The sequence below is a fragment of the Myotis nattereri genome (genome assembly GCF_964212035.1).
Source record: "Myotis nattereri genome assembly, chromosome: 5".
Classification (NCBI taxonomy): domain Eukaryota; kingdom Metazoa; phylum Chordata; class Mammalia; order Chiroptera; family Vespertilionidae; genus Myotis; species Myotis nattereri.
Window position 1 is genome coordinate 98183618 of NC_138080.1, and position 13212 is coordinate 98196829.

Here is a 13212-nt window from a genome sequence, read left to right on the forward strand (position 1 = left end):
ATGAGGGAGAATGAATATAAGGAGGTGGTAAAATAAAATAATATTTCTAGCTTTAGTGACCAAGAAGTCAGTGATATTAGAATAATCTTAGCTTTCAGAAGAAATGCTAATTAAATGGCTTTTGCTGTGGTGATTTTTTTGGGCTATTCAGATATTCAAAATAAGGTATTACACACAAAACTATAATTAGGGATAAAAGGATATTAGGACTGCAGGTTCAGATTTAGAAGTAATCTTCAACAAGGAGATTTTAGGTCAAGTCACTGATTGAAGGAGATTTTCCCTGGAGAGGATACTGAGCTGAAGAAATTAAAATTTAAGATACAACCTGGGAATACATATAATTTAAGGCAAGTAGAGGAAAAAGAGGCATGAAGTAGACAAAGAGAGATGTTCAGACATGCAGGAGGTACAATGATGATTTCTGGCTGATATGTACTGCACGTAATTAAAAGAGACATTCTTATTATATTAGACATATGTATTATATTATTCTATTAGGAATAGATGTGAACCTAAGTAGTGAGCTTGATTTTATCTATGGGCACTATTATATTCTTTGGCCTATGGAGAACTCAGAGGCAAAATTGTGGTTCAATTCGTCTCAATGTGTAGATATTTTATTCTTTTTTAATGAAATGATCATGCAATAAAATTGACTTTTGGTTTTATATTATATGGATTTCAAAGTGTATATTTGTGTAAGCATCACCATAATCAAGCGTCAGAACAGTTCTATCACACAGAAGAATCCCTTATGTTACCTCTCTTTGCAATCATACCTTTCCTCCACCCCAGCCTCTAGCAGCCACTAATCTATTCTCCTTCACCAGTTTTGTTTTCTTCTAGAAAGTATTGTCAATGACATCACTTGTTATATAACCATTTAAGACTGGTGTCTGTTCCTCAGCATAATGCCTCTGAGATACATGCATGGTTTTGCATGCAACCATACTCCACTCCTTTTTTTATTTCTGAGTAGTATTCCACTGAGTATTTCAACCAATAAAATTCTCATTTGTACAAAAGTATATGCACTTGCTGTAAAACCAAACGGAACGCTTGGCCTTCCTTTCTAGGACAGACTGGAATGCTGATCGCGGGAAGGATACCTGATAGCTTTAGGGTAAGAGGTGCCTTGTAAATAAATGTTATTATTCCCCCAGGCTCTGAAGAGAGGACTTGGAACATCAGCCAGAGTTTAATTAGAGTCTCAGCGCAGCTGAAACTGGCTGCTTGAAGAACTGTCCAGCAAATGAATTGCTGAAAACCAATGTGGCATTTATGCTGTAATTAGTGCAAACAAACCTGTAATATTATGGCAGACCTATGACTTCTACTTCACATTTCCTGTCATATCACTGGCTGCTCCAGAGCAATGAAAATTTTCCAAAATAAGATAATAAATATTAAATGCCAAAGATATGTCTTTTTTATTTCCTCAAAGTGACATTTTGTGTCTTAAATTCTAAAATCCATGTATCTCAGTCTATAAAGGCATTACTTTCTACAGCAAAAATTATATCAGAATAAATGCTAGAGTTTCTAGCTACAAAAGACAGATCAGACAACTGAATCAACAGAATAAAGCATTTCTTATTTACATTTTGATAATATTCTAATACTTTCATGTATAATTTTGATACCATTGTAATTAGCTAGTTACTAATAACAGGCAAGGAGCAAAGGGAAGGCCAGACATTATAGGCATGTCATTTGGGCAGCTTCACCAGGAATCTGCAACTTCACATTCCTCAGGGAAACACTAGCCCATTCCCAACAGATCACCTAGAAGGGGTGCAACAAAGGGGAAACAGATCCATGCACAGTGAAGCTGGGGTGAAGAGGGAAAGTGCCTATCAGTAACACCAGGGAACAAAAGTCATTGGCCAGAATGGGTGTGGCCGTTGCAAGCCCACAAAAATTTGGGAATAGGTAATACCATAAACAAAGGAACTCATTCTCTTGATTCCCTCTTGATTCCCTGGTTCCTTTGGTTTTGCTCCTGCTTTCTTGCATTCACCCTGTTTCCTCCATAGCCATGTGGCCCTGCAGACCCCACACTCAATGGACTGATGGACTGCAGTGGGGAACATAAGCTCAGCTTGCCTGACATTGGACTGGACACTGCTCCAATACGGAAAGGAAACTCTGGACACTGGCTCTGATTCTAGCCCAATCAAACCCCCAGCTACACTTCTTCCTTGGCAGGATAAGGGGAAATGGGACCTTGGAAACTCAGGGATGTAATTCCACAGAAATAAAAATCACTCGTTCTCTCTTGGGAGTCTCAGAATATTCTTTTTCTCAGGACATCACACGACTTCCACTCCCATGAGCAACAAGTGGGGATGAGGACTTCTCCCCACCAGCACCAATCTAAGCAATAGGTTTCATCAGAACTTCATCAGACCTTTATGTAGTGAAGAACTTTCGAGAAAAAAATACCATGGAAATTTTTAAAAATGATAAGAATTTATGTTTACAACTAAAATTAACGTTGTCTATATTATTCTTGCGGGTTTTGTGTGAAAAATATAATGCATGTCGTTGAATTTATTTAAATTGCATTTACACAGAGAAATGTTTCTGACAGCTTTAAACCAAACTTTGATTCAGCATTTCTTAAGATACATATCCTAAAAATTGCTTGCTGATATTTACTTTCTTTTACAATGAACAAAAGCTTAATTTCCCTTTAAAATACCTTTTTATTAATCAATATTTAAATGAAAATGCCATTGCCTGTGGCCAAAGTTCTAATTCTCATTACCCAGTTACTACTTGCTGGGGAAAATTAGAGAAAGAATGAGGTATCATAGAGTCCTTAAAATCCACAATGCCCTTTACAAAAATGACTGCAATGTTTTCCCATGCACTAGAGAGTGTGTGCAGAAATTGTTCAGCCTCCTCCATTTTCTAGTGATGCTTCGTCATTGCAAAAAGGAAAGAGAAGAAAACACTATTTGAGCAAGAAGGTAAGGCTTTGTTTGCATTAAAAAAAGAGAGAGAGAGAGAAAGAGAACAAAAAAGAGAAGTTCTGTTGAGCTCTGAGCTATTGTGAAGGAAACCACGCTGGGGAGTGAAACAGAGTGAATGATCTCTAGGGTCAGCCTTGATGCTTGCAAGATGTCAGGAGGAGGCAGTGAGTGAGGGACATGACATGAGACTTAAAAGGAGGCTAGCGTGACTGCAATCCACAAGAAGATCTGAGTCGGGGACCGCTCTTCTTCCCTTTCCTTTCTTCAAGGATGTGTGTGTGTGTGTGTGTGTGTGTGTGTGTGTGTGTGTCAATGTAAAAAACATTCAAACCTATAGAGAATTTTTGTGAGTTTATTTAAGCCAAACTGTGGAAATTGCCCAGAAGCAAAATCTGAACAAATTGAGACAATGCTCCAAGAGAATGGCAGTTTGCACCTTATTTTATACATTACAATCAAAAGAGAGATGTAAGTAGATTACATGAAATTCATTGGTGATAGATTAGGAAGGCAGGAGAAAGCAAAGAGGGGAAACCTCTGGAATTGGATAAAAAGTAAAATGATACATTTTTTACATAGGTGGGTACAGGATAGTTAATAGTCAGCAATTAACACGACATTCCAAAGGTATGTTATTAAAGATACAAAACAGACTCAGTTAAGATAAAGATTGACTTTTGACAGACTCAGTTAAGATAAAAATTGACTTTTGTCAGGTAAGATTCTAGCTTAGGACATGACTATCTGCCATAAACTGCTTTTACTTAAAAGGTTTTAATTTCAGACCATCCTTTGTGGTTACTTTAGGTCTCTGGGCTTTCAAGGCTGCCACACAGGCCTTCCCTGAGTTTGTAAGGTTAGCATGCAGCCCCTTTTCATCCACAATGATTAGGATAATAAAATGAACCATAATTACACATGCATCAACTCCATATTCACCATTTTTAGATGAATACTAAAAACTGAGTCATCAGTGCTAAATAAGTAGATAAATTAGGTAGCTAAATACTTCTTCAGGGAAAGCATCGGCCTTTCAGCATAATTTTTTGTGATTATTGTTTAACTATATTTTTTATTATAGGCCAGTTCTCAAACTAAGCCAGCAGCATCAGCAACAGCTGGGAATTTAAAGTTGCAAATTTGTAAAGTCGCAGGCTCCACCCCAGACTTACTATTGAATCAGAAACTGCACTGGAGAGTTCAGTAATCCCATTTGTTAACCAGCCCTTCAGGGGATTCTGATGCAAGAGAAAATTTGAGAACCCTGGGTTTAGGTAACACTGATACACTGGTATAATCTAGAGATAGCTTTCCATTCATTTGTTTATCTGTTTATTGGGTCAGGCCCTAGAGACATTGGGAGCAATATAGCATGGACCCTGACGTTTATAATCCAGAAAAGATAGACAAGCAAAAATAAGCACATTAACAAAATCATTCAAGTTATAACATCAAAGCTATCCTATATAATAAAGAGCTAATATGCTAATTAGACCAAACAGCAGAATGACTGTCTGGATGACCTTCCAGACGAAGCCGGGGCTGTGAGGGCTGAGCCCCTTGCATGAGTTTCATGCATCAGGCCTCTAGTTAAGAAATCAAACAGGATAGTGGAATAGGAATATAAGGGAGAGAACTAATTTGAAAGGAAAGATTAGGGAAGGTCTTTTTTTCTAAGGTGATATAATGCTTGTCAAAACGTGCTCTGTGGGTTGACAACATGAGCAGTACTTTGGAGCTGCTTTGAAATACAGAACCTCAGAGCACTCCCAGACTTCCCGAATCAGAGCCTGCCTTTGAACAAAGTCTTCAGATATGAGGTGATTTGTAAGTACAGTAAGAAGCACTCATGTAAAGTAAAACAAACCAAAAACATCCATCTAGATCAGGGGTGGGCAAACTTTTTGACTCGAGGGCCACAATGGGTTCTTAAACTGGACCGGAGGGCCGGAACAAAAGCATGGATGGAGTGTTTGTGTGGACTAATATAAATTCAAAGTAAACATCATTAAATAAAAGGGTACGGTCTTTTTTTTCAATAGTTTTATTCATTTCAAACGGGCCGGATCCGGCCCGCGGGCCGTAGTTTGCCCATGGCTGATCTAGATGGTGAAATGTCTTGACATAGTCAGGTCAATTTTCATATATAACCAGAAAAAGTTAGTGTCGATTTTAGAGTCTCCATAAGACTCAAACATTTACTTCCACACACCCAGAAATAGTCCCAACAGAAGCAAATGAGAAAGCTACTTCACCACTTGCTGTTATTAATAATGTAAAATCATGGCCCATTACCATTCAGTATTTTCCTAGCGAATCCTAGAATATCTGTTCTAAGAAGTGTTTGTAAATAAATTAATTTTCATGATCCTTCTTATACTTGATGACAAAGCTATGTGGTCATGTTCTGAGAACCTCCATGACTCTGGGTATATCAGATATTCATGATTAAACTGACTTTTGGCAAGAAAAATAAATAAATTATTTCATTACATAATAATTAAACGTTAATTCAAATACATCATTTGACTAGATATTTGATGTCAGATTGCAGCTTAGGTCTGTTCCCCGCTGGCAAGTGGACATCCCCCGAGGGTTCCCGGGCTGCCAGAGGGATGTCTGATTGCCATCTTAGGCCCAATCCCCTGGGAAGCAGGCCTAAGCCAGCAGGTGGTCATCCCCCGAGGGGTCCCAGACTGCAGGAGGGCACAGGCCGAGCTGAGGGACCCCCACACACACATACCCGAGTGCACAAATTTTTGTGTACCGGGCCTCTAGTAATATGAGAACTATAATATGACACTTGTGTTCACATGTTGTCAAAAGACTTTTTCTCATTCAATTCCAAGAAGTACACTTATTTCTTAGTTAATGAACACCATGTCTAAGAATTAAATGACTTTAAACACAATTCTTATGAATATTCAGTGTCACATACTCAAATCAAGAAGATATATTCTGATGAGAGGATCCTTGAGCTCTGGGCCAGCTCTCACTAGCCATTACTCTATTTCTGGGCCATATTACATAGAGACTGAGAATGGAGACCTGGGATCAATCTTGGTCTGCCGCATATTATCTGTGTGACCTTGGGTAAGAAACTAATTTAAGCCATGGTTGCAAAATGTCAGGAGGATAACTGAAGCTAAAAGTGCATAATTGATAGCATTATTGAGAAGTTTAAATGATTAATAACAGATGAGATTTAGTATGGTGCTTAGCCCATGGTAAGTGCCCAATAAATATTTTTATAAGAATAATTCTTCTTGCCAAAACCGGTTTGGCTCAGTGGATAGAGCGTCGGCTTGCGGACTGAAAGGTCCCAGGTTCGATTCCGGTCAAGGGCATGTACCTGGGTTGCAGGCACATCCCCAGTAGGAGATGTGCAGGAGGCAGCTGATCGATGTTGCTCTCTCATCGATGTTTCTAACTCTCTATCTCTCTCCCTTCCTCTCTGTAAAATATCAATAAAATATATTTTAAAAAAAAAGAATAATTCTTCTTATTTGCAAATAAATAGTGGGATAACAGGCAGGGAGCACCTACTTTTTGAATGTATGCCATTTTTTATCTGCAAATTAAGCTACAAAAAAAGAGAAAAAGGACATATTTTCCTTGCAGATTTTTAATATGATTTCCATCCAAAAGGTCACTGTATGTAAATGGGTTATTTGTGTGACTATTTTAAAAAATGCATGCTACATTTTTGGAGTAAGTTTGGATTCTCATCAGTTTCAGTGATAGAGTTACTTGATTATCTCAGCATAGACTACAGTTTCTTCTTTTGTTTCTTACTACCCACCTTCACAACACCTTGCCTGCCACTGTCATCAGAATGATAAATTGCTTAAGTTGATCATCATGATGACATGGCTTAAAATTTGTAAATCATATATTTAAAAATAATTTCCAAAGTCTAGGACCTACTCAGCAAACTAGAAGAGAAGTCTCATTTTAATGAACCTCACAAAACTCCAAATATATGTCCTTACTAGGTATGATTCAAATTATGACCATTCGAGTGGGTGTCTATTAACCCAAACAAAACATCCTGAGCCTCTGTCTGCAATGTTCAAGGACCTAATGTTAGGAATAGATAAAATATTTGGGTAATTTAAAAATATAGAATACATATCACATTGTGGCATTAATTTAAAAATTAGCACTGTAAGGAATGGCTCGCACCATTTCACTCGATGATGTAGTAGCTAACATTAAGTAATTACAGTGCAATTGGGTTCTGTTCTAAGTTATGTTGTATGAATTAACTCAATCCTCTCAGCAAGTCTATAAAGTAAGTCAGATGTTGCAAATGATGAAACTAAGATACAGAGAAGTCACAAAATGAGCCAAAGTCAGACAGCTAGTGAGTGGTGGCACCATGTTCAAACTCAGTCTGGTTTCAGTGTCTGCACTTCTAACAACCTCATCATCTTAAATCACTAAGACCTCATAATCTTAAACAATAATTTTCAAGCTTCCATACATAACTATATGTAAATTTATATCAACTTTTGCAAATAATCTTGCATGTGAATGTTTGTCTTATTGTTTACAAAAGTCATATGTATTAAGGTGGATGGAAAAGCTGGAAAAAAATGTAAGACACTTCTTATATCTATTGGAAAATCTTATCTATGGCAAATCTTATCTTGAAAATATATTGAATCTAGCTTGCTTTCATAGTGAGGGATAATCAAGAAACCAAGAGAAAAATTAAAAGTACAATGATGATAACTGAAAAAAGAGAAAACAAATGTATTTTCCATGCATTGTTTCATCTTATCCTCAAAAAATTCCTGTGCCATGAGGACTGTTGGTTTGCTCCTTTTACAAATAAGAAATCTGAAGTGCAGAGTATTTCAGTAGCTGGCCCAATATAGTACATTTTGCATCAGAACTGAGATATAAACAGAGGTCTGTCTGATTTGATAATAAATTATTCTAATTCTGTAGCTAATAAATAATAGAATTAAAAGTGTATAAAAATAATGGTACACAAGACGCAGATAGGAATTTGGATTGATTTTTTAAAATTATGACATGCATTAAAATTAATAGATTAGAGTTAAAGTAATACCAGTACTTATGTCCTATGTTGCAACAAAGTAAATGGAAAATTATACTCATGATCAGAAATGCAAATTACATCTTACAGAGTGATGTGTGGTTGAATGCAAATGAGCTTCACATTGCAAAGTGCCTACTGAAGAGCTCAGTGTCAGCATAAGTGAGGTGCTCATCGTTGATTAGAAAAGACCTTAAGATTTGCTTTGGATAAAAATAAATTATTAACAAGAGATGAAGTTGGTGCAATGAGGTAAGTTATTTTCCACTACGGTGAGAAATCAAAGTCACTTAAAAAGTTTGCTGAGCAAGTATGCTAAGTTCATCACATTTCTCACATTCTGAGTGATGGTAGTTGGTGACTAAAACTCAAACTTGGAAACAGTATTTTATTAGCAATGATTAAAAAATACTAGTGGTCATTAATTAACTCAACTGTAGTTAAATACCACATCATCATTATTATGTGGCATTTACCTAACTACATTATCATCACCATTATTATAAAAACACTACAGGAATCACCTACACTATTTAAAATTAAGACTCTTTTACATATAAGGTTTCCCTAGAGAAATAGCTACATTGAAAAAACTTTCACATCTTATCAGCAATATCAAGTCATTAACAAAATAGGAAGCAAACACAAAATGTTGAATCAGAGAAGAAAATAGTCATATTAGAAGGTCTAGCCCTGGGTCTCTGACTAATTTTACTAGCCTATAAATGCGTAGGGACCACTATAGAGTAGAAAAATAAAATCTGCTTTCGTCATGAACATAAGAATCCACCGATGACAAAAGTAGTATGTTTGAGTAATTCTCCCTCTTCCTTTGTGCATCTGGAATAGTATGGTATACAAAAAAGTTTGAATATCAAATATATCTCCTTCTGACTAACCACATGACCTCAGACAATTGATGAAGCTTTTCCAAACTTCAGTTTCTCATCTTTCAAATGGGAATGATATGAAAACCTATATCTTTGCGTGATTGCTACTGTTAAATGAGATACATGTGCAAAATGTTTAGCATTTGTTCAAAAAATGCTAGCTATTCCTATTATCAACTTTGTTTCCCCATTTCCATGCAAAGTATTTGATACTCTTTAGTAAACAATTGGAAAGGTGATTTGACAGTTTTTGATGAAGTTGACTCACCTGGTTAAATCTGTCTAAATAATTTGTGTTGGCAGATTTAACCTGAGTTGCACATGCCCTAATATTTGGTCTCAGTTAATAGGCCAGATTAATTAAAATTTCTGACAGCTGTCCCACTGGCTGTTTAAGATTAATGGTTTAATGGATCTATTTCCTCCTTAACACCCTTGTTCGGGAGAACTAACTCTTGCAAGAAACTAATGCCACAGTACTAAGTAAAATTAATCTCTGTAAATCCTTCTAAATAAAGACCTAGAATAATGAGCACTTTTTTGTTGTTGTTGTTGCTACTCAATTCTTTGTGTGAAGTTTCTATTTTAGTTTTAATGCATCTCTGAGTAACAATGGTCTCAAAGCTTCAGGCCACCAGCACAGAACACTAATACTTCAGGACAACTGGATTTCAAACTAGTTTCTTACTTTCAAACCCTTGTTCATCTGTCTTGAGATATAATTATTAAAAACAGTCGAGCCACAATGACAATAATGCTATATTTCAGTGATTATTCTCTACCGGGAGGCTATGGAAGTTTTGAGGAAAAGAAGGAAAAAAAGCTGAAATTCAGGAGACAATTCATGCAGTCTACTTCCTGATTCTCTCAGGGAAGCATAGGTGAGCACTTCAAGTCACAACTATTTTCACATTAAGAACTGTTTCTGAGATATAAAAAAATAAAAACTCATCGATCTTAAAAATAAAAAGAACAACAACAAAAGAATTGTTCCTGCCTAAGAACAGAATTGCCCAAGGAAACCTCTCTTGTGCAGATTGCCTGAAATAGAAAGCGGTCAGTGGCATTCACATTCAAACTGACAGCTGTCTCAGGGAGAAAAACACAAGGGCCACCCCCAAAGTCAGGGGGCCTGTCTGCAAAGCCTGCAGGATGTTCGTGTTTTTTATCAAACCCATTACAATGTTAGCTAAATTGACAGGCTACTCTTCCTATTGCTCTTTTCTCATCACCTCACATGGTTACAATTTTTCCATGTGTATATACAATACAGTATTATTAACTACAGTCCCCATGCTGTTGTACATTATATTCTAGGAACTTATTTACCCTACTAGAGGCCTGGTGCATGAATTCGTGCATGGGTGGGGGCCAGCTGGCCCTCCCTGATGGGGGGCCAATCGGGCTGGGCTGGCAGGGGGGGAGGAGATGTGGGGGGGCGATCGGGGCTGGGCCAGCCGGGGGGGCTGCAGGAGGTTGGCCTGCCAGCCCTGCCCCCGATAGGGGTGGTGGAGCCAATCAGGGTCTGGGCCAGCTGGGGGGAGGGGCCGCGGGAGGTTGGGGGTGGGGGGGCGGCGGCGATCGAGGCTCCGATCAGGCTGGTTGGCTGCAGCACTGCGCATCATAGTGACTGGTTGTTCCTGTTCTTCCATTGTTCCAGCGTTCCAGTCACTTGGCTTTTATATATATAGATAATTGGAAGTGTGTACACTTTGTCCCCCTTCATCCATTTTCCCCACATGAACCCCCCCAAGGACAGGTGCAGAAAGTCTATTTAAGCCTATTTCAGCAACATTTTTAGACAAGGAAGCAATATATCTTATAATATACTTTCAATGCCAACTAAGAAAGGTTGGTTTGTTGCAGAAAAGCCTTTTAAAAAATTCATTTTGCCCACACCTTTAGAAAGCTAAGTGAAATTTCTGTTTCACATTGTCTGGAGTTATATTGAATGTTTTTGTCAAGTCATAACTTTACTCATTTTGTTCAAAGCCAGGATATTGAAAGGAAAGTTTTATGAAGCTAGAAGAATAGGAAATGTAATGTGAAATTTCTGGGCTTGAAAGGAGTGAATAACATTGTACATGTAGGCTTTTTGTTGTTGATTGGGCAAAGTTAATCTCAACAGCAACTTATTTTAAAAGCAAATGGAAAGCTCTCAAGGATAGGCAGAAAGAAAAAAGAGAATGTAGCCCTAGCTGGTTTGACTAAGGGAATAGAGCTTTGGCCTCCGGTGCCAGGTTCGATTCCGGTCAAGTACCTCGGTTGCAGTTTCAATCCCCAGGGGCACATGCGGGAGGCAACTAATCAATGTCTCTCTCATATCGATATTTCTGTCTCTTCCCTTCCCTTCCACTCACTCTCTAAAAATCAATGGAAAAATATCCTCCAGTGAGGATTAACCAAAAAAATAGAGAGAGAGAGAGAGAGAGAGAGAGAGAGAGAGAGAGAGAGAGAGAGAATGTAAAATTTGTGAACCTGGAGGGTGTGAGCATGCTACCAAAATCTTGAGGGAAAACAAAACAGGAGGAAGAAGCCTTGAGAAAATGAGAGTGGCATGCATTATTTGAAACACAAGAATGAGCAAAGCTAAAGATACAAAGAGAGTTTGACCATAGAGTTAAGTTTTAAGTTCAGACTGAGATGCATGTATGCATTCATATTTTCCTTGCAGTAACCCACTGGCCAACTCCATATCGTCATGGCAAGAAATAGAAAGAGAACCACATCTCAGATCCACCTTGAGGGAAGGTATGGGGGGAAATCTAGGAACAACTGGTTCCTCAAAATGAGTGAGACTATATGAGAAAGAAGATAAAATAAATTTAAGGTGAGCATTTGGGGTATTTTCCAATTATTTTTTCCACTAGACTAGGCCAAATTGGTGGTTAAAAGCATGTAGTTGCATTTCTTCATTGCCTCTTTTACTTGGCATCATCTCAGAAATACATTTGAGAAAGGGTATATTCATCTAGATGAGAATCATAGTGAAGCTAATTATATCATAACAACTAATGATATTTTAACTTTCACAATATGTTTATTATTTAACTAGAGGCCCAGCACACGAAATTTGTGCACTCGTGGGGTGGGGGAGGTCCCCTCAGCCCGGCCTGCGCCCTCTTGCACTCCAGGAGCCCTTGGGGGATGTCTGACTAATGGGGAGCAGGCATAAGCCAGCTGTCGGACAACCTTAGTGCTGCCGCAGAGGCGGGAGAGGCTCCTGCACCGCCGCTGCTCTACCCAGCCCTGAGCATGGCTTCTGCTGCTGAGTGGTGTTCCCCGCTGTGGGAGCTCACTGACCATTAAGGGGCAGCTCCTGCATTGAGCGTCTGCCCCCTGGTGGTCAGTGTGCATCATAGCGACCAGTCGTTCTGCTATTCAGTCGATTTGCATATCAACCTTTTATTATATGGGATTGTCTTCTTTCATTGCATGGGCTAGGATTTTTAAAACAATATTACATAACATGTTAATGATAGGGAATCCACTAACATAAGAACTAATTTTAGTTCTTATGTTAGTAGAAATATATCTAATGTTTCATTATTACATTTGATGTTTTCATTTTATTTAATATAAAAACTATTTATTAACCTTAAAAAATCCTTCTAGAGTAACAAACAAGATAATTTTGTTCTGTTTATTGAAGTGATTCCCTAGACAGATGTTAAACCAGCCTTACATCCCTGAGATAAAGCCAACTAACTCACACGAATTATGTCTTATACAACTAAATACACTTTGAAAATAACTTATTGACTATATTTATATCCATATTCAAAAGTGAGCTTATTGTACAATTTTATAGTTCAATGTTGCCTTGCTTATTTTTGAATGTGCTACATTTCCCTGTTTTACTATACTCCTTTCCATAGCTAGAAGATTGGGTCCTATTTGGGGAATATAAGATTGACAGATTATTTAAAAATAAGAAAAGATGCAGCAAAAATGACAGCCAAGAAATGGAGTGCTAAAGAGAGAAAATGTGTTGTCACTGAGAGAAAATGTTCATATAATGACACAGGGGAAATCTTTTATTATATCTCCAGAGTAATAATTATCCATTATGCAGCATGGTCTGATAATACCTCTATTTTTATGTCTATGTATTATCACCTATTAAATGAATTATTAAATGAAATAAGCTTAATAACTAAGAGCAGGAAAAGACTAAATTTAAACTTCATGTTATTTTTATACATGTTACCTGGCATTTTAGTACATAGCTTCAAATATTTGAGTGGCCTATTTATGAGACTTCAAAGGGAAA